Raw genomic sequence first — 24,405 nt, 5'->3', positions numbered from 1 at the left:
CTGAAAGTAAGTTCCCATTATTCACATTTTATCCATTAAAACTTGAAAATTTTCTTAGTTTTGGAATTTGAAACTATTATTAATCTTTTTCCCTAAGTGGATGTGTATAAACCTCCAAGCAATTCATGTATTTCCACTCATCAGTTTTTGTACAGCACGATCGAATTTTCTGGAATAAGGGTACACTTCTCTCTAGAAATTGGATTGCCTTTAGAGAATAATGGCGAAGAAGCTTTACGTAATTACACAGAAATTAAAAGCGTTATAGTTAACCTTAATCAAAAAAACTTTTAAACTATATTTAAACGCCGTAGCGTTATCTGTATTATTTTTGTACTCTTAATAGAGTAATCAATTATGAATTTAGGACTTGTTTTGATTATAGACGAAGGATTTAAATTTTTTGGTTGTTAAATAACCCTTTAGAAACATGGTGCACTTGATTAGGAACCAGATAATTTTTTCTTAAATGACATATCTACCTCAGAACTATCAATTATCAATTTACAATGTAAATTTCGCAGGCGCGTCATGCAGCTGCAGGCCGATGAAAACGGTTACTAACAAAAGCAGGTTAACGAATTAAAAATCAAGTCATAAAATTAAGTGCTAGTAATATGATGGGAAAAATGTACACAAATAGAATATTTGTGAAAGACAGAAGAGTATAAAAAGAATATTAGAGTTAAGCAGTCGAAAGTATTGCCAAAAATAAATGGTAAATAGTCCTACATTTAAAGAAATATAATTGTAAATAAAATAACTTTGAAGTGTATTTCTCTTGATCAAAATATCTACGATCCAGTGATACGGACTGTATCTTAGAAAAACGAATTTCATAACAATTGGTGTCAGAAGTGAGATCGTGGAAACTCAAAGTGGATCAGTTCAAAGAGGAACTGGGGAAAAGAAGCCTTCGTACAACCGGTACCAAAGCTGAATTAAAACAAAGACTGGTCGAACAGCTAGAGAACGACGGACAGGACAACTTGGGAGAAACAGAAAATGCAGCTGCAAAACAGAGGGAAGGAAAAGGCGAAGATAGTGCATGTATATCAAATATTATGCAGTTTTTACAACAAATGCAACAACAAGCGCAGCAACAAATGCAACAACAAACGGAACAGATAGAATCAAAAATTGACGAGAAAATACAGGAAAATCAAAAACACATGCAACAACAAACGCAACAAATGCAACAACAAACGCAACAAATGCAGCAACAAACGGAACAGATAGAATCAAAAATTGACGAGAAAATACAGGAAAATCAACGCATCTTGGGAACATATGAAGACGAAACACACGAGCAATTGGATGCCAGAATAAATGCGCAGGAAGAGAATGCCTTTAAAAAGGAAACAAAAGCCTTAAAAAAAGAAGTGGCTAAGCTACAAACTAACGACATAACCGCCAGCTCTATCAAAGTAAAAACACCCCTAATTAACTGCACCAATAACTTCAACGCATTCAAGCTAAAATTTGGTGTTGTTGCAACAAAAAATGGGTGGGATGATGACGAGAAAGCAGTCGCCTTAATAATCTCCTTAAGAGGAGCAGCAGCTGAAATTACCCAGATAATCCCGGACGGAAAAAGAACCGAATTCGCGGAAATTATGGATGCGTCGGAAAGGATATATGGTAGCAAACATGTGAAGGAGGTAAGCCATCTAGAGTTGATTTCGCGCTGCCAGAAGCTGAACGAAAGAATCCAAATTTACGCTACCGAAATCGAACGCCTGGCCAATCTCGCTTATATCGGTGTGCCTAACGACGTGCTGGAATGATTGAAAATCGACGCCTTTGTTAATGGACTTCGTAACGCGGAGCTAAAAGAAACTATGCGGACGTCACCTTAAACGACGTTTACGGAAACCCTTGGCTTCGCATTTACACAAGAAGCAGGTAGTGTGCTATGGACGTTAAGCATGAAGGTGAGACGCACGGAAGTTACCAGCGAGAACCATAATTTGGATGTGGTCTGCGCGGCGCTTCGACAAGTCCTGCGCGAAAATAAGCAAGTGCCGGGTATAAAAACACGCAAGTGTTATGTCTGCCAAACACATTGTCATTTTGCACGGGACTGCCGATCCAAACACAAAAAAAAACGCTCCGCATCACCTACACGGATTATTACTGAAGGTGCCTGCAAGATATCCAACAAACAGGCGTTAAACTAAAAAGAGTCAACACAGCCGGGCAACGGCTGACTCAGAAATTTAGTACCCCTATGGTCGTTATTACTCAAGCAAAGAGAAGCAGCAGCCTAACGATCGATAGGAAGATCCAGGGCTTTAGCTGCATTATCACGCTGGACACTGGTACCTCTCTCTCAATTATCAACAGTACAATAGTCAAAGAAAAATTCGACCCGTTGTTCCGAACTGCAACAGGTGAGGAAGCTGCTATTAAAGGTAAAATTATTAGAAATATTTCGATTAGCGATGTTTCGATGAAGCACGAACTTCTGGTGGTAGATATGCACGAGATAATATTGGGGATGGATTTTATGGCAAAACACGGCTTCGTGCTGAATATGAAAAGGCAAGTGTTACAATACGCTAATGCGGCTTTGCAGTTGACTGTGCGATACGACAGACAAGCCGAAATATTACAAGTTGCAGTACAATAACAACAGAAGATTCCTCCAAACTCCGAAGCAATAGTGTGGGCCACAGCTACCCAAGAGCTAAGACTAAGTAAGATATGGGTTGTCGAGCCGAATACTGTCGAGCGACGAGAACTGTTGGCAAAAACGCAATCTGTCAAGCACTTCCGCAAATATCTGTATGGGTAACAATTTCACCTAAGGATAGATCATGCTGCTCTACGATGGTTACTCAACTTTAAAGAACGAGAAGGACAATTACCCAGGTGGATCGAAAAACTGCAAACTTACCAATTCTCGATTTCTCATCGGAGCGGCAAATTGCATGGCAATCCGGATGCTATGTCCAGATGCCGTCATCTGCCGGACTATCGTAGAGCCGAACGGAAGCTTTTCGAAGGAAGACATGCGCAGTGCTCAAATGGCCGACAAAGATTTAAACGCTATATTAAAGGCCTTAGACGTGGGTGCACCGTTCGAAAGAATCGCAATGGATATTGCTGAACCATTTCCAGCCAGCAATGTAGGAAATAATACGTACTGGTAGTCATTGATTATTTCAGTAAATGGTCAGAAATATACCCCATAGCTAACCAAGAAGCAAAGACATTAGCCAAAGTATTCGTTAATGATTGGGTTACGCGGATTGGAACCCCCATCGAGCTGCATTCAGACCAACGTGGGAACTTTGAATCTTCGATCTTTCAAGAGGTTAGCCAAATATTTGGCGTTAATAAAACTAGAACGACTTCGTTGCATTCTCAATGTGACGGAATGGTCGAAGAACATCTGCAAAACGTGATCGACGACAATCAGCATGACCAAAGGGCCGAGACTGAATATGTTCCTAGATTGAGAGTGATATTAGATAACATGCACCGACAGGTTCGAAATAGAACGCAAATCGTAAGTGACAGGATGAAAGCAAGATACGATCTGAAGGCTAACGTTGACGGATTTAAGGAAGGGGATTTAGTGCTATTGCACAATCCTTTATGTAAAAAGGATATGTCACCAAAACTGCGATCTAACTGGGAGGGTCTGTACAAAATCATCACAGGGATAAATGACGTGGTCTACCGAATACGGTAGGTTCCCGCAGGCAAAACTAGATTCAAAGTGGTACACCTGGACCGACTGACCGTATAACGAAACGACCTTGTTCGGGACGAACAAGATTGAGTTGGGGATAGTGTTGCGGGCATCCTAAATCGAGTTGATTCCAGCTAAGCCATTTTCTAAAATAATAAATTCCTTAAAGAGAACAGAAACCAAATGTACATTCGCGAGACGTCATGCAGCTGCAGACCGATGAAAGCGATTAGCGGAAAAGTAAACGGACAGGTAAAAACAAAGTGCATATTCGCAGGCGCGTCATGCAGCTGCAAGCCGAAAAAAAAGCAGGTTAACGAATTAAAAATCAAGTCATAAAATTAGGTACCAGTAATATGATGGCAAAAATGTATATAAATAGGATATTTGTGAAAGACAAAAGAATATAAAAAGAATATTTGAGCTAAGCAGTCGAAAGTATTGCCAAAAATAAATTGTGAATAATCCTACATTTAAATAAATATAATTGTAAATAAAAGAACTTTGAAGTGTATTTCTCTTGAACGAACTATCCGCGATCCAGTCATACGGACTGTATCTTAGAAAAGCGAATTTCATAACAGTATTGCAACCAACCATTACGCAAAATATTATTAAACTTTTTTTTTTATCACATTGTAAATTGTTACGCGTTATATGGCTCTGAACTAATATCACCGGAGAGTCAATTAGATAAAGTAGACAAAATATCCTAAAAAGCTAAACGTACAAAACAATTGAGCGATGAAAATACTGCAACTTTAAAATGTCCAAATACTTCATATAAATTTACGAAACTGTGCACTCGCTCACTGTGCGATTTGCAGATTAATAACAATAATTTGTATTCATCTTCTAATAATCGGGCACTGCTAGAGCATCACCCAAATAAAGACAAATCAAACACTGGTTCAAAAAACAATGAAAATTCCAAAAATATAGCAAATGCTGAATAACAGATTCATTCCATTATAAAAGAGTAAAAGAGAAAAAAATGATGCCCATAATCAAGAATGAGCTTATTTTACAATGTCAATGTGTGCCACATTACGTACTTAGTTGTTTGTTCATCTTAACTTTTGTTTAATTATAATATGGTATTCTGTTGTTGCTTGATATTAACGTAATCCTTCAAATACTTACCTTTGGCTGGCTGCACCTATACAAACGTAAACACTTTATTTCGTACACTACAATATTTACCCAGACTTCATTTACAAGTAAGCGAATAGGTAAAGCTTGATTAATTTAACGAGGCTCGATTAATAAGTCAAATTAATACGCATTATATACGCTGGATAACATGCATCGAGCACGACACGTCCCTGCAAGATAACTTAGTCCGCTTTTTCGATCAGAAGTCGCGGAAGTTCTACAAAGAAAACATAATGATTTTATCAAATCAGTTGCAAAACGTCCGACTAGATAGACTATAGTTATATCCTTATGTGTTTAAGCACAATTTACTTTGAATAAAATAAAAATGCAAAAAAGACCTCTCTATACTTTTTCCCCAATGTCTTATCAGTCTGTAGCTGTTGTCCAAACTATTTTAGAGAACATTATAGATAATAATTGTCATTATGTACTTAAGTAAGATTTATTTTGATTAAAAGAAAAATTTAATAAAAAAAATCATTAAGAAGAAAACTCTCAATTAATGTGTGGAAAGAAACAAAATAAAAAAAACAAAAATGGAAAAATAACGTGTTATCTACCCGTTGCAGTTAAAATGTTGACTGAATTTCAGAAAACTAACATTTGTTTATTGTTAATTGAAAACTTCTCTGCCACACTTCATTTAACGTTTTGTAGAGCTTGCAACCACAAAAGTATAGCTTGCGGCGACCACAAAAATATAGCTTACAACCACAAAAGTATAGCAGTGCAGTTTGTGTGAAAATTTTCATTTGGATTTTCACAACGCCCAACTCGTTTTAGTCTACCGTATACGTAAACGTTTTTAACTGCGAACTCCAACTGCATACACGACTGGCTATAAAACCCATACATAGAGGGAATCGTAACCAAATCTTCATAATACGTTAACAAGATTCTGTAGAAAGTTATTTCTTACAAAAATCCTTCAATAATATAATTCAACTTCTTTTCATCCATTTGCGTAAGGTACAACTTGTTCTTTGAATCTAAACAAAAGTTGGTGGAATATCGATGAATCTATACAAAAGCTCAGAAAAATTCTCCCCGCAACATTTAACAGCTCTTGCATTGAAAAAACGACTATGAATTTGGTCGTATATGAGAGTAAGCGTCTGTATTTGTTTACAACTGAGAATAATTCAAGAAGTCAGCTGTTTAACTGGCGTTTGTTATTCTTGTTGGAATTAGAATTTTTGTGTGCAATATTTCGACCTTTTTGCCTCTTGGAACATTTGGAATGGTCTCGTTTGGGTCCGGGTCTATTGTTCCCTAATCAATACTTTAATTGCGTAATGCCAGAAATACATTTACTCTGGTTCACCCTAATTTGGGCTACTCAGGACTTAATGCGAGATGCACGTCGACTTCAATTTTAAACGTGATCCTTCGCTCGCTAGTTCTCTCTTAGCGACGCACTATTGCTCACCTTTTCTATAGGCTTAATTGAAACTTAAACACTTATCGAGTTGAGGGTTTTTCGTAAGATAATCCCTTAAAAAATTATATTATAAGCATTTGCTGCGTTTACCGTAGTTATTCGCAGCTGTTATGTTAAGTTACATAACCTTTTGTTATTACAGCAAGGAAAAATTCTCTTGCCAAAATAGCAGCAAGCGAAATGTTTTTTCGTCGTATGCTTTACTTTTCTGGTTGTATACTATACTTTTCTGGTTGTATACTAGAGTCTTCAATTTTTAGATTTATGTGAGGATACGTATAAAACTTTACTGCCATATGTGAATGAAGGGGACTAAAAGCAATTTCTTACAAATTTTAGTTTAGATGTACTAGAAAATTTTAATTCGGAGTGGGTAAAGGAACATCCCGAAATATGTGATATACGGATGTGGTGATATTTTTGACAGCTTCAATGATAAACAAAACTTGGATATGCACGTAAGCGAAAAATATGAAAAAATGAAGAAATGAAGGAAAAGTATAATGGGCAAATCGATTTTAGTTTTTAAAATAGCTCCCGACAATTGCGATACTGTGCGCAATCTGCCTGACATTAGCATGTTGAAAATCGTTTTATAAATTACTTTTCTTTTATATAGGCCTGTTTGGAAATTTGTGCTCATTCACATATAGACTTATGGACATGGAGGAACCGGTTTGCTGCGTTTCAAGGGAATAAAGCATTTTATTATTGAAGTTGCTTTTCATTTATTATGATAAGGTTCTAGAATAGTTCGTTGCGTTTTAGACGCTCAAAGAAAGATCAATTATAAAATATCAGCACAACTCATCGTCCTCATCGTCTATTGTATATATATGTTGCCGTTGATCGATTACAAGAGCTTTCTTGCTTGAAAATACACAAGAGCGCATACACATATGGGCGTTTGCGTGTTTTAGATTTTCTCCGCCTTAAGCAAACCTAGTTAGCCGACCTGAGTAGACTTACAGTAGCTAACTTTTTCAGACTAAGAATAAAAAAATAAAATATGATACGAATTTAATTTCCTTATCGAATAGGTTATGAATGTGAATAGAAGATCGCATTGAAAATATTAGAGTAATTGAAATCTTTTTCTTAGATAATAATTTATTTTAAAGGGTAGAGATTTGTAAATCAAAGATGAAAAATAAAGAGATTAATTACGATGTAAGGACTGAAAAGAAATAGCCGAGTTCTTTACTAAATCTCAAAATTTGAAATTGTGGATCAAAAGCCCATGATAAGCTCGCATGTCGAATCGAATTGTCACTGAGATACACCCGGGCCATTTCAAAATTCAAATTTTCCAAATTCGTTCCCTATAAGAAAAATTGTAATCTAAACAACATACTAGCGTCCTAAACGTCATAAATTGAAATATATTCTTTCTTGTTTGCCATTGATCAAGTTTTACCAAGTCGCAGACAAGCTTTAATACAAAAAATTGAAGCAAACCTTTTTAGTGAGACCCCCTGATCAAGTTTAGGAACAGCCATATACGTGCAGTCACAATCGAATATAATTTTCTTACTTATTAAATTCTTATTTATTTATATTTTTATACTGCACATTTATTTTTATGTGGGTTTATCATATAATTAATACCATATACAAATAATTATAATAATGAATGGTTTAACTTATCCATTATTTATTAAGCCCAGAGCTGGTGGAACGGGATCTGTAATAAATAAAAAATAGAGACAAGTCTTTGTCCTAATATAGGATTTTTTTAATCAAATGCAAATATTGTGATATCTATCCAGATATAGCTCAGAATTAATTTCACACACACAAGCAAAGACGAACTAAAAAGGCAATTTCATGTTATTATCACCAAAATAAGAGAGAGAGATGACAAAAAAATCATACAATGAAAACCTAATGAAAGCAAAGGACATCCTACCAAAAATTTTTGCAGTGTAAGAGAAGTGAAACATTCCTTTATTCCCTTATTCATTAACATAGAGTAAAGCAATGAATAAACAACAAATTTTTCTATCATTCTACACTTTAATTGCTAGTTGTATTTAACTCATATTAGGCGCTTGCATGTATTTTTGTCCGTTTTTCATTTGAAAAAGACATTTATTGAGAAAAATTGGTATAATACATAATAATAAAAATTTTTTCTATCATTTGCTACAACTTTTTCCCACGTCTTTGACAACGTGACGGTACCGTGTCGAAAGAACGATATTGGTTTTGCAGCGATCCAATTATCGACCCATTTTCACACTTCAGCATTTCGAAATCGCGAGCCAGCCAAGCTGTGCTCGATAGGTCTGAGGAAGCAGAACTTCTCATTCGAGCTGCAATAGTGTACAGCTGAGTGTTGTCATGCCGATCTTTTTTGCAACAATAACTCGGTTAACTTGTTGTTGTACAATACATCGTGCTGGCCCCATTATGTGCACGACAAAACTGTACGCTTCCGTACCGGTGTAAATGACTCTTCTGAACAGATCTGATATTTTGGGCTTGAGGTTGTCGCAGCAGACCAGCTTTTCATCGTCAGTTACAAAACGCTACAGGAAACCTTTCTTTTGTTGTCAGGCAAGAAAGCGCGATTTTGGAACGGTCCGAGATAACATTTCAGTTAACTCATATGGTATTGATGAATATTTTCACCTTAGCTACGAATGCGGCTGTAGAACTTTTCTCCAAACATACAATGTGAAACGTGCGTATCCGTCTTTGACGGTTGCGGCAAAAACGGCTCCTTCTGCGAAAAAATCTTCGGCAAAAATAATAGGGAAAAAAATTTAAGCAGCGAAGTGCATTTTTATGGTCCTAATGCAAATAATAATAACAAATTGATTGTATATACTAAGAAAATATGTCACCAACGCATACAAAAACTTCAAAAACGCTTTTCCCAAAACATGGTTTTTCAAAATGATCCACAGAGCAGTTCGTACAATTTCATCCATAACAGGAATTTAACCGCTGTGAACGTTCTCTTCACATTGTTTAGAGACCTTGAAGGTCGCGTTAACAATAATGTCCCATCCGAAGCAATACGCGATCGAGAATCAAATGGACGGCACCTTTTAGCTAAACGCTTGTACAAAGGAAAGCGAGTGGGTGGACTTAAAGGCTAAGAATAATGAAAAATCCATCAAGGAAGTGCCTAACACAGACCAAAGAAGAGGCTTTTAAAACTTGAAAAGCAATAAAATAATTTCGCAATAAATTATTAGGAAGCGCATCTCGTGTATTGGTAGAAGAAAATTTCATTAAAATCAAGTAAGCAGAAGTCTTTATATTATTGTTATAAAATTCGTCTTCGTGAGATACAGTCCGTATCACTGGACCGTTCACATTTCGTTCAAGAAAAATACACTTCAAAGTCCTTTTATTTACAATTATATTTCTTTAAATGTAGGATTATTCACAATTTATTTTTGGCAATACTTTCGACTGCTTAACTCAAATATTCTTTTTCTACTAATCCTCCCTTTCAAAAATATTCATATCTTTCGAAATCTGCGATAATTGATTCAGTTCTTGCGTGACCTCCATTAGAGTTCCCTTGCGAAAATTGTAATACAGGTTGTAATGAGGTTCCTTTTAGAGGTGGTGCTAGCCAAGAGATAACTTTAAAGGAGGCTTTTGAATGATTCTTTGCAGTCAAGGTAAGTTTTTAATGAAAATTGCGGAACATTTGCTACAACTCCAACTCTATAATTCGAAAGATTTCAAAGGAAGATTTAATACGCAAAGTGATAGTGGGTACTCGATTTCGCTCGAAGACGAATATTATTGCTTCACTTGCATATTTCACTTTCAGGACACTATGGAAGAAAGGTATATTCCCGTTATAGGCTATGAGCCTGCATGAGTATATTATGCCCTAATCCATATAATGGATGCAAAAGGTATTTAAGAAACTGTAGTCTGACACAGGCGACCATTAATTACACGTTTGTTTAATTTCTTCTAGGATACGCCCTTATTACACGTTGGCTGGCCTTCTGTCGTTCTATCCCCGATCGAGCAATAATATAAAAGTTCACTAAAATTCAGCAATATATTGGATGGAGCAAATGCACTTACCAATTAGGCGATTAACACCATTCTTGCCTTCACATATTTGGTTGATATTTTTAATTCTGATAATTTATGAATTTCGAAGGAGATTCCTTAAAGTTTGAATAAAATGAAATTTTCTGAATTAAAACAAAATTAAAATATGATTTTTGGAACACTTTGACTGTCATCAACATATCATCAATATATCATATATATATAAACATATATATATATATACGTATACCTACGATTACACCTAAATGGGTAAAGAATCCAGTCATCGCTGTTAAGGTGCGTTTAATCAAAAGGCTCGGCGCATTTCCCTGCGTTAGAAATGTTCAAGAAAATTAGCACAAAAAACAAGAATTTCGAAGAAACTCTCGACACATTTTCCCTTTGCACAAAACGTAACATGAAAAAAAGAACATGTACCGATAGCAGATATCAGAAATAGCTTTAATATTTGAAATAGCTTTTGCTAGCTTCTTCTTAATTAAATTACTGAATCTAAATGTACATTAAATTGTTACTTCGTAATATTTCCTCACATATAAGCTATGCCCAGAACAATTATTCTTCTATCAAGTCGCCATTACTCTAGGAATTTCAAGCAATTTAATTAGCATTTCTTTGGGCAGCCGACATTAAGTCTATTGTCCTGAACGCTGAAAAGCTGTGTTAACCAATCTCCCTGGAATGTTACAAAGTAGTTGTGTCTTCGACATATAGATGGTATTCAAACATACCCCATTTCATTAGTCGATATACAAGGTACTGTTCTATGTTGTCTTCTATGAGTCTAAATATATAAACAAAGCACAAAGAAAAGGCAGATGTGCACAGATGTGCAAAAGCATGCAACAGATGTGAGAAATAATGACTGACGGTTTTTTCATTTATGTTCGTTATGTTTTGTAAGGAGAGGGCTTTTGCTTACTTGCTACATTCTGTGTATATGATGCGTGGGCTCACATAAAGTTATGTAACGAAGATGCTGATGACGATGGTTGGGTTGATTATATATTCTGATGTTAAAAAGGTATGACTGTTATTTGCATTTCGATTGGCAGATTGAAACATTTACATGAAATGCGTTAAGAGGATAAACTTTGATCCGGGCATTATGAAACTACCTGTGGATGATAAATTACAAATTATTGAGAATATATACGCTTAATCTCGCATCGATGGCTTTTTTACAAAGTCCTGTTAAATTACTGAGAACGAATATGCGCGAAAGTCACACAATACATGCAAAATTCTTGATACTTGTATGCGCTTATTCTTGAAAGTCACACAATACATGAATCGAACGCCACGCCTATAAAAATTGTATAAAACTATTGAGGAGACGTACAAGGGGAGATGAATGCATATTTTTTATACATTTATATAAAAAAGATTATATATTATATATATATATATATAGAATTAACATGTGATTAATATGAGATTTTCATTTTTCCCAGATAATCCCAGTTTATATATTACTAAGATATTACTAAGATAAATATCCTCATATATATCCTACGAGCTTTTGGTTTTTCCATTCCTTTGCCGCTACGCGAATACTCTATATAATTTTCGGTTTGGGCCAACAGTAGCGATTTAGGTGGTGTTTGCAAATGTTCTTTTCCACAATATGTTCCTTCGTCTGAAAAAAAATAAAATATATTATTCACGGTTGTAACTGAGATCTCTAAATACTTTACGAATTTTTATATCTTTAAACAATTTGATGCAAGGTTATAAATTCAGCGGCTAAAACATTCTACATGTTGGGGGGGCAGATCAATGTCCCAATTGTATTCCGCGGACCCAACGGGGTTGCCATGGGATTTCTACCCCGTTCACAGTCATACTCATGAACCGGTTTTCTACTGAACTAGAACGAGTTGTGAAATGAAAGTCCAAGCGCTGTTATATATGTAAATACACCTAAGTAAAATTAACATATATATACAATAATGTAAAAAAGAAAACAAATATAAAACAAATAAAGCACTGCAAGCCGAAAATGAATAGTAGCAATGTCGCACTAAAAGTGACAGTAAAGACGTTTAAAAAAATTGAGCGGTTCATAGTAAAAAAAATCGAAGATTTTACGCTAAGCAATGGGGAGTTATCACTTCAACCCCCATTTTGAGCATATTTAAGCTTGTCTGTCAGAGATTTTTCTGTTCAGTGACTTGGCTTGGTGCAAGGGCTGTCCTTATAGAAAGTGGATTGAATCGCACTTTTACAATAGCGTGCCGTAAGCCGATGATAGAAGTAATTTGTTGGAAAATGAACTCCATATTTTGAACAGGGTAACATTTTAGGCTTTGAGTGCATTCCGCATAAGATATTTAGTTCGATGTCACGTTTTCTGATTTCACACCTCTGTATTTGCATATCTGCTGCTTTGTTATTTCTTCTCATTTAACAGATGTAGCCCTATTATTAAGAACTGCTTGAATATTAAAATTTCTTTTTTTTTAGGGGGATATGATTTATATCTTATATTTGTACTTATAGGATTATTAGATAAGGATGGTTCTAAAATCATTTGACCAAGAATGGTCTGAGTTTTTAGGAGGTCAAAATTTATATAATAATTATTAGTAGGTTTATCTCAAGTAAATCAATTAATTCAAAACAATAATTTAAAGATTTATTTATTAAGTTTTACTCTACGAATTATTGTTATTTATATATTATTATTATTTGTTTAATTCATATAGCTTGAAAAAAATGTGTAACATTGAAGATCTTAAGGAGATAAATATCCTTGGATTAATTTTAATAATTTATAAAGATTACCTTTTAATAATATAATATATGTTGTATACGATATTTTACTTTAATAAATCTTTGCGTTGGTTATTTAAAAATTCTGTACGATCTCGTCTTTTATCCCTCCAATATCCGTTATTAGCTGATTTATGCGCTTTTTTATTAACATGTGTAAATGGTGGACTAGTGACTGATCGCTAAGGCTTTTTACAGCTGTTCTTTCCAAAGGCTTTAAGGGCTACATTTTAATTAGATTTTAATATTTATTACACACTTCCAAACTCGATTTTTATATATAACAAAAGTTAATTTGATACCTTTAACATAGTTTAACATAGTCTAACAGAATACTGTGAACATGTGATTTCTCATTCTTTTTGTTCATAGCAACGCGTTGCCATTTATTGAAAGCAACTCTGTTCCCTGTCTATTTTCAACACATGGTTTTTTTATGTAAACCAGGACAGTGGTCTAGATAAGTAACATCTTAATCTGTTCAAAAGCAATTCTTGCTGTTTGCCCTTTCGGTTGGGATCCGATTGCCTCTCTTCCCCCCTATGAAAATAGGTTAGTTCTTTATTTAACGAAAAGCATTCGTCACATGAAAAAACTCATACAGGTCATAAAGTAACTGTTTCAATTCGATCGCGTTAGGCAAATGATGCAATGATCTTTTTGAGGCACTTGTGTTTTTGCTGTGATGGTCGACTATGCGCATAATCAGCCGTGTTTCTTTATTGAGCGGCTGAGTCTACATATTATCTTCGTACACACGAATGATCAAATGTCTTATTGATATTTGTATAATCGCTTGACAAAACTTAAATAAGAAGAACCGCAAACGCATTATATGCAAAAAGTATGATACCATATTTTTCTCTAAGAAAAAGATGGAAAAAGGAAAATAATTAATACATAGTTATAAAACGTTGTTTACTCGAAAACCGAACTGTCGTGTTGATCACCCCATATTAAAATTTCCGCTATACTTCTTAACGATTACTCTCGGATACCGTTGTATTTTTTTTTTTTTAATACTATATTAATATTTTAGATGTTCCAACGATAACCTGTTTTTTGGTTTACTCCAAGCGCCACCAAACCAAATCCACTACGAAACATTTTTCTTCCCGAGTTTTTGGGCAATTTTGACTAGTCTTTATTTCTATTAATATCGGTTCAATTTTCCCATCTTTCAAATGCAATTTTATAATTTTAATCCGAAAACGTTCTTCATATCTTCGTACATACATGCATATCTTCAGTATACCCCAAAATACTCTTCATCGGTCCATTGGCAGCTTCCTTAATTTTTTCTTTAACTCCGTCAGCTCCGTTGGCTCCGTTTTGTATACGTACTGTCAAGTCGGCAACTGACACATTGACCGTAGGTACGCGGAAATCCGTACCCGTTAATTTTCCTTTTAAATCGGCGATTACTTTACCAACAGCCTTGGATGCGCCAGTGCTAGCTGGAATAATATTGTTATAATATATGTTTCTTGAGCAACACCACACCGATGGACGGACATGGGTTAATTGATTTAGAACTTCTATTCAGGGCATGGCCTCTACGCCATTTCTTTCTAGCATTGTCTATCACAACTTGAGTAGGTGTAAAAGCATGTACGGTTATCATTAATCCTTCTTCTATACAAAAGTTGTCATGACTAACTTTTGCTAACGGAGCTAAACAGTTTGTTGTGCGAGAAGCAGTTGAAATCACTTTCATATCTGATTTATATTTGTCTAAATTCACACCACACACGAACATCGGGTCATCTGTTGGCGGATATGAAAGAAAGACTTTTTTCACCGAACCACCTATATGAGCGGACGCTTTTTCAATTGTGGTGAAGGCGCCACGCATTCAACGCCTGCCCAGGGAATTTTCTTGGGATATCTCTCTTTCGTTAATGTGATCTTTGTACTATTAACCATTAAACAATCCTTGCCACTTTCAATCTCTACATTTAAACGTCCAAGTATCGAATCTTACTTCAACAAATAACCCATTTGACCCGGGAATAACCCTGGATCATTTATGGCCAACACTTCTGCATTTTTAAGCAGACAACGATGATAAAATATGCGCCCTATGCGGCCAAAACCGATAGTACCAATTTTACTCATTTTCTTTTTAATATCAAAAAAACTCTTATGCGTTTGAAGTGCTATTTATAGAAAAAAATTTTGTGCTACTGCAATGTGTAAAATATAATAGTGAATAAATCAAAATTGGTGCAACGAAAATTGACATTCTTTTTTTTTTTTTGTTTGTATTAGATATGGATTAGACCTGTTAACTTAAATTTAGATCCATAATCCAGTGACGTAATAGAAATCCATATTCAAAATTTCACGTGGTGATGAAATAATGATGCTTTTTTACTAAAATTTTTGATTTTTTGCTTTCTAGGTTATGTTTGACCCATTGGTGATGAAATCGTTTTAGTTTAATTGAGTAACGTGCTGTTAACTTAAATTTAGATCCATGCTCCAGTAACTTTATAGAAATCCATTGATGATATTCAAAATTTCACGTGATGATGAAATATTTTTTACTAAAATTTTTGATTTTTTGCTTCCTAGGTTATGTTTGACTCATTGGTGATGAAATTGCTTTAATTCAATTGAGGAACATGCTGAAGTTGGTTGCATACATCCCAACGACAGCATGAAGACTGCGGAAAATTGACATACACTTTAAATTTCTTTCATAACAAGTAAAAACAAGTAAGGAAGTTATGTTCGGCTGGGACCGGATCTCGTACACCCATCACAGAAGAGCAGAATTTCCTAGCTAACCAAATTCGCCGGTGTTATTAAAGACAATAAATAAATAATATGAATGAATGAAATGAATAAATTAAAATTTCCTATGCTTAAAAGCGCAGCTAAACGATCTCAACTAAAGATGAATTAGAACCTTACCGTAATAAGCCTAACGATCGCCTTCCTTCATGGCTGCTTTGCCGCGATATATATGCTATGGCTAAATGCGTAATTTAATAATATTTCGGGACCATATGATCGGGTGTAATTTTACGTATGGTGGGTATGACATACTCTTTTACAACGCGCTTTATAACTCATCCAGTCACGTTAACAAATGGTTTCGCCAATAAATCAAAGCATCAGCCTAGCACTGAGCGGACAGCGAAGAGCAATACATCACATAACATGCATCAAAAACGTCAGAAGCAGCAAGTATGTATTATCACAACAACAACAACAACAACAACAACAACAAGAGCAACAACAGACTGCTGAAGTTTCTAACGAACCCAATAATTTAGTGACACCAGATATCAGCGCTAAGAGTATTGGCCGCTACGTATGCTCTTATTGCAATATGAGCTGTACAAAAACCTTCGATGCTGCAAAACCTCATACGAACGAACATCCCCTCCCTTGTGATACATGTGGTATTGCTTTCAAAACTAAGAGTAATATGTATAAGCATTGCAGGTAAGAGTACAACTTTGAAAAAATCTGCGACCATCACAAACTAAGATTATCTTTTATAATAATGGTTTTGCGGATTAGATCTCAGTCTCATGCAGCTTGTCAACGCGGAATTGAGGTGCCACCAGACGCTGATGATGGCCTTTCCGATCAGGACGCCGATCCTGAGTTCAGAACAAGTAAGTTGTCATACGTGATGAAGTATTGAATAACCATTCACATCTCTCACAATTTTGAGGAATGAACAATAATACAAACCTCATGTGGTTAATTAATTCATCGTAACCGTGAAGTAACTTGTTCATAGTGTCTATAGATCGTCGCAGGCTGACAATATCATCCTCTGCATCGATTAGTAGACCACGATATTTTGATACGAACTTCTACAAACGTTTAGCACATTTTTCATTGGTTCCATCGTATTGATTCCTCCTTAACAATTCTTCTTGTTCTAGAGTGTCGGCTTCAGTCAATATGTTGGAATCGGTGATGTTGTTCGTGAAAAAATCAAAAAATTTGTGAAAACGCTTGTCAAAAAATATTAATTGGTTTGAAGTATCAAAATTAAGTTTTTTAAAAATTTCTATATTCTAAAATTAATCAGCAGCGTATTTAAAATTGTATAAATGCAAGATTACTCAACATCCAAGAAAAAAATACAAAATTTGCTCTTACATTTACTATATCTCCCATTTCTTTCAAATTTAATTTCTTCTTTTTCTTGGTTTGTTCAAAAGAATGGATTAGTTTTTTGACAATGACATCAATATTGTTATCATGACTTCATACGTTTGATTCTCCACAAATTCGGTTATGTTCCCTTGCTTTCTGCTCAAATAACTGTATAAACTTTCTTTTTGATCATTTTACAACTGAATACAGGGTCTCTTAAAGCGAAATGATGTTTCAAATTTACTTTCGATATCGAAAAATGATTGTGAACTTTTTATAACCTACAATGTATGAAAATCGTATGATTTCAATGAAATTACACTGGTTGAATAATAAGGAAAGTTCACAGTTATGGCAAGAAAAATATTTGTGGTCTTACTATTTCAGATTCGAGTGGGCAAACTTCTTAAAACTCGCCAGGTTTAACGATCTTGCTATGACGACAGTGTTCGCTTACGTATGTCGACTCCCGCTTAAGGACTTTTCCGATCCTGTTTTTTCTTTTAATTTATGAAGGCTTAAGAATACTCAAGCAACAAAAATTATAAATTGGCTTTACAACACATATATGTCTAATAGATAATACAAAAACTGAACTCTTTTCCTCCGCCATTGAATTCTTTCAATAATTTAAGGGTAAGCTTTTGAAAATTAATCTGTTCTTTATTGAGTCCTGCCCTTAAATAGTCGCAAATAATATAGAAAGACGATCATGACCATAACAAAATTTTCATTTATGTTCGCTAGTGTGCTCATTAGAGCTTTAGCTAAGTATTTGCTGATCTCGCTCTCACTTGCACGTTATAATTTATTTTTTGTATTGCATGATGCCTTCCCCACAAGTCTGATTCGTTGATACAAGTTAGCGTTTCCTCAAAGTCTACAAAGGACGTTAGCGTTTCTGCTAATGTTGAGTCGGTCGGTAACAATAAAGTTACAAATAAGCAGGAAAGTCCCTCTGGTTTGAGCTATGCTGCATTGGCAACAGTATCTCCTCCTATTGGCGTCGCTCAACCTACGCAGGCGTCATCGCCTAAGACTAATAATGAGAATAGTAAATCGTCCTATCCCTCTGACTGTTCGAGTGTGAACGCTGGTCTCCAAACTGAGCACGTCGCACATTCGTGAAACCTACTGCTCCTAGTAAAAATGACATTTACTTGAAGACAGTTCCTCCCAGAAAGGCAATATTTGTGTCAAGACTGACACCTGATACATCTGTAGATAACATAAAAAGTTATCTGACGGTGAAAGCCCCATTGTCAATTTAAAGCTTGTTAGCATTTTCAAATTGGCTCCTTCTCAATCTAGAGCAATCTCGTCTTTTAAAATACTAGTTCTAAACCATTGTGGACGGTTGGATCCTTAATTAAGGAATTTATCCCTCGTGATCGACCCCGTAATACTAATGCGATAGCCCTTCCCCTTCAAAAAACTAAATATTTCTTCAGGCTCATTATCTCTCATTTGTGAAAATGTTAGTGGCCTAAATTCAAAAATTCATTCTACTTTCCCAAGTTCAAGGAGCACGGAGTTTTCCTGTTTGACCTTCACTGAAACTTGGTTAAACCCTAATCTACAATCGTCGGAACTTTTCCATAATTCCTTTCAGATTTTCAGAAATGATCGATTGTAACGCAATGGTGGTGGTGTTGTTTGCGTAGTGGCCAAGTAATCTAAACCGATATAGTCATTGCGTTGGGTGACTTCAAATTTCCTCAAGTAACTTGGTGTACTTCCTATCACAAGCATGATGGTTCGTTTAAACGTTTTGATGTTCCAAATCTAACTTAATCAAATAAATATTTGTGACTTCCATATACCCGAAATTTTACTGCTAATATCTCATCCTTCACATATTATGCTTGATTTCTTAACTGGAAGTATTGAAAGCTGACTGTGATCGCTCTACAATATATTAAATCTAGCTATTTCTGCATCTGTTCCGGTCAAGCAGTCCCGAACTCGAAGCAGGTGTCCCCCGTGGTTTAATAAGACAATTAAATATTACAAGAACAGAAAAAACACGCTATTCAAAAAATATTCGAAATGTGGCGCTGTTCTTGACTATTTCGCTTACTCCGTGGCAAGGCATAGTTCTAACTCCCTCAAGCAACATTAATATTGCAGATACCTTCAGTTCACTAAATACTCTCTGCTCGCTAATCCTAAATACTTTTTTAAATGTGTTAACTCAAAAAGAAAAATTTCCACACATCCCTCGCATGTTTCTTTTAATGGATCTGATTCCTCGGATGATTTTGAAATCTTAAATCTGTTCGCTGAGTGCTTCCGTCGAAACTTTTCGACTTCTAATTTCGATTTATCCGCAAACTACCCATATCCTATAACTAACTTGGCTCCAATTTCTAATTTGGTTATTGCTGAAGATGATGTTTTTAAAGGGTTGAGCTTTCTAAAGTATAGTCGTGCGCCTGGACCTGATGGAATTCCATCATGTGTACTTAAATCCTGCGCTCTCGAGTTATATGGTGTTATCTCTAAGAATAATAACCGACCTTTGAATTTAGGTGTTTTCCGTCTGTGTTGGAAGAGTAGCTTCCTTATTCCCATTCACAAAAGTGGAAGTTGACAACTTGTTGAGAACTACAGAGGCATAGCCAAGTTGAGTGTCTTGCCTAAGTTGCTCGAGCGAATTTTGACTCAGCCTTTGGCCTTTGCCATTAATTCGTATACTTCTCCACACCAGCATGGCTTTCGGAAAGGACGATCTACGGTCACCAATTAATTAGAGTTTACTTGTCATGTTTTCAAGGCTTTTTTTGCGGCTCTCGCACAGATTTAAGCAAAGCGTTTGATTTGGTTAACGATAACTTACTTATCTTTAAACTCCAAGACTCCGGCTTCCCTTTCTATTTAGTGAAGTCGATAAGCTCTTATCTGTACAATAAATCCTTCAGGATTCTGTTCAACTTCATCACCTCGGATGAATTCCCCGTGACGTGCGGCGTACCTTAAGGCAGCCTTAGGTCCCATTTTATTTAGTTTATACATTAATGATCTCCCATCGGTGATTAATTCCAGTCAGATCTTAATGTACGCTGATGTGAAACTGTTTTCTTCCTTCTCTCTAGAATCGCAATCACATCAGCTTCAAAGTGACTTGAATAATTTGGTTGCATGGTGCTCTTTGAATCTTCTGAAACTAAATCTAAATAAATGTAAGAAGATTTCTTCCTCAAGAAGGAAGTCATTCATTACTCAGTATTTCATTGATTCGAATAAGTTGGAGGACGTCGATACGTTCACAGATTTAGGCGCTCTATTTGACCATAGATTACGTTTTAACTTGCACATTGAGCTCTCGTTAAGCAAAGCTAGGTCCGTGCTTGGTTTTATAAAGAGGTGGTTCAAAGAGCTTGATGATCCTTACAATACTAAAAGGCTTTACATGTGTTTGGTTAGACCCATACTCGAGTATGCCTCAGTTGTGTGGTCTCCTTCATATAGGTGCTACGTAGATTCAATTGAATCTGTTCAAAAGCAATTCTTGCTGTTTGCCCTTAGAAATTTGGGTTGGAACTCGATTGCCTCTCTTCCCCCCTAAGAAAATAGGTTGCTTCTGTTGTCCTTACCGTCTCTCGAGAAACGTAGATTTGTTCTTGGCGTTTCCTTCGTAATCAAAGCAATAAATAGTGCTATTGACTCGCTCACATTACTTGGTGAGATAAGCTTTAATGCTTCTAACCGCTGCTCTAGGCACGTTGTCTTGGTTAAGCTTAGTCAATGTAAATATAATTATGAGCTGTTCAATATGCTCAGAGTTGTTTGCTAGAACCTAAATGATGTCTGTCACTTATTCTCATTATCGGACTCTTTAAAGTCCGTTAAAGCAACATTGCTTAATGCGCGACATTTACCTATATCGTACTTAAAGTAGCTCTTAACATTAAAATGTCACGATGAGTCGAAAGTTAACTGTTATAGGTGCCAAGCTTATGCATGTTTGCGATGGCTTAGGGGTTCATTTGCAATTTGGTCCTGTATCGGGTGGGTGTGGCTCTATGTTAGTTGTGTACATGTTTTTTTTCTTATTTTTTCCTTCTTATTTGTTTTATTGTACTTATACTAAGTGTTAATATTAATTAATTTAAGATTTACTGTCTGTATTGTATGAAATAAGATGGAAATTTTCTGGTATCCATAAGTCTTCACGTAGAGAGCAAGCACAGCTGGGATAGCTACCCGTTGCAACTGAAAACGAAGATGTGGATTATCTTAAATTCAATTGCATATATGAGGTCCTGACACTGAGAGTGCTACAGTATACTTTTTGGGTATGCATGTAACTAATTGATATGAATACGTCATTAAAGTGCGAAAACACAACGTGATGGCTTTTCGAAATAATTCAACAACAATTTTTTTTCAAGTCATTATCCAAAACCAAAAGCGCTATCGGCGGCTTAAGAACGAATAAAACTGATTTTTGTTTTCAATATCATTATAAATTTGTCAATGTTTTTTTTACATTAATTATTCTTGGTCTATTAAAAAAAGAAAATCACAAATTTTGCTTCGTTGTTTTTCTTGACCACAATTTAATTAGGGATAAATTTTGACATTACTTTCGGTCACTAATCATGAAATAAAACAATATGTATTTTTGTTATATACTGAATGTTTTCATTTTTTGATGTTCCGAAAGGATGGTTACAAGAAAACGGATCCAATATCCGATTTATTATAAATTATATATATTAAGTCCTGGATATCACATAAAAAAATAGTCTTGTGATTTTCGATGTTCCTGTCACGTTGCTAAGAATAGGACCACTAATTTCATAAAGTTGCATTAATTGATAGCAGGAAATGACTTCAACAGGATGACATTAGGAGCAGCTTGATTGAGATTTGACATTGGAAAAGGGTTTGCTTTTAGAAACGCATGCGCGTTAGTTGTTTTTTGAAGATTTAATTAATTAAGGTAATTGGTTTTCATTGAATCCCTTGCAAAAAAACTAAAGCATATGTCAGTAAAATAAGGGCAGTGATGAAGATAAAATAATGAGACTAAGAAAATCCTTTTTACATTTCAATGAGCCAGGTACGGGAAGCTCTTCATGTTAAGATTCACAATATATCTAAATATATGTAGCAAATGTTTATTTAAATCTTTTAAAAATTTGCGATTGAAAATTTAAAGAACTTGAGTTTAGTGATTGCTTTCGAAAGTATATAAAACTGATGAGATATTTAATAACAATTGATTAGTTTTAAGTATAATTAATCAATTATAATCAATCAATTGTAATTAATGAAACATAATTACGCTTGAAGCCGTTATAAAAACATGACGATAATCTGTGTAAAGCCTCAGTTTTACAAAAATAATATCCGAGATAAAGGATTGTTTGCGGAAATAAACTGTATTATCAAAATCTAAAGATTTCTCTATTGCTATTAACGGTAGCGCAAGCAACGGCGGCACAATCTCATAAAGCAGCTCCTGTTCAGCAGCCAATATATCCCGTAGTGGTCCAACCGGTATTGTCGAACCGGTTGTGGTTAGAAAACCCAATGTGGTGCAACATACCATTACGGTCGCTAAAGTCCCAAAAAAGCCTAAACATCATCATCATTAAGGACCTTATTTTTCTTTAATTATGTGCACAAAGGAATACAATAAATAATCGAGTTAATAAAATAAATAAATAGAATCATTGAACGTTGGGATTAGTACAATTTTTTGAAGACTACGTCATATAAAAATTCTTACAAACAACAGCTTCTATACTTTTATTTTTTGACGAAAATTGAGCCATCTATGTCTATAGCGCTCAGTTTGCATAACAAGGAAAAATTTTTCAGATTCCGTCTCTCGTAAGCAGTCTCACGAGAATGCTAATAAGGTTTGGTGTTGGGTAGTTTTTCATCAAAAAAGTAAGTGAACAAAAATAAAATTCCTTGACGAGAAAACTCACTTTATTGGGTTGAAACCATGTCGAAACACGCTTTGAGCTATTTTTTTAAATATTTTATAATGCGGAAAAAGTGCGCTAAACGAAATGACGTGATAAATTTTAACTTGTTCTACCACACGCCACTTGTAGTACAAAAAAATATGAAGTTTGTGCGGATGTATACAATACTTAATAAACTTATCTTTCATTTTGCCGATCGATTCAGAATCACTTTGTGAATCGATCTAGGCTTGCTTGCCTGTCTATTGGTTTGGTGAAAAAGACATTGAGGACAACTAATAAAAGAATAGTATAAGAATAATTTTCTTGTTATTATTTTTCGATGAACATCTTCAAAACAAGTTCGTATGTATTCTCACGAGAGTGCTCTAAGCTAAAGGATATTACTTACAGCCGCCTATTTGTAGAAAATACAGAGAACTATTTGAGCGTGCTCTCTAGAGCTACATTTCTTAACGAGAGACTGTGTCCTGATATTTCTTTCCATAGGACGAGAGTCAGTCAATACTATCAGAGACCTGAAGCAATTATTTAAATATCAAAAGGGGTTTGTGCTTCTCAAACCTAGAAATAGGAAGAATCGATAAATGTATGAGTACACGGTTGATGAGTAAACATCAATTTTATGTTTAGAGTTTTCAGGAATTAGTCGGTAGGTAGCTTCAATTGGTTTGATGATTTTGTCTTTCTGACAAAAAAGTTTTTGCATATAAGTCAAAATAGATCATTCCAAAATCTTCTAAATTCACTGTTAAGAAATTTTTTGTCAGTGTTAAGAATTATTTGATCCCACGAGAGGTTTTTTGCTTTAGGTTCCAAAAAAATTATTAACAAACTCCACAAATAATTTCTGAAATATGGCAATTAAATTATTGATGAGTATTAGATTATAATTCCATCGCCAAGTGAAAATTAATCCAACGTACATAGGAGTTTTCCCAGTCACGGTCATCCATCTATGCACAATAAAAAATCTGTTATGAAATCATATTAAGAAAAATCAGATAATAATTTTCGTTCCAACATCGAAATACACCGGCCAAACAAACGTCTTTCCTAAGCCTGCTTCAAAGCATTGACAGTGCTTTAATGTAGGACACCTGTCAATTTGAGAGGTTTTTTGTTATAAAAATTCAACATAGGAAGTCGATATCTTTAGAGGTCATATATTGGTTTTTAATGAGATGATGCGGTTAATGTATACATAT

General features: G+C 35.0%; 1 pseudogene; it reads right to left on the bottom strand.

The window, feature by feature from the left end:
- Window positions 1-14,194: 14,194 nt before the first annotated feature.
- LOC119641611 lies at window positions 14,195-15,245 on the bottom strand (annotated as a pseudogene).
- Between the last annotated feature and the right edge of the window lie 9,160 nt (window positions 15,246-24,405).

The sequence above is a fragment of the Glossina fuscipes genome, unplaced genomic scaffold (genome assembly GCF_014805625.2).
Source record: "Glossina fuscipes isolate IAEA_lab_2018 unplaced genomic scaffold, Yale_Gfus_2 155, whole genome shotgun sequence".
NCBI lineage: Eukaryota > Metazoa > Arthropoda > Insecta > Diptera > Glossinidae > Glossina > Glossina fuscipes.
This window is presented reverse-complemented; position numbering and strand designations above follow the sequence as displayed.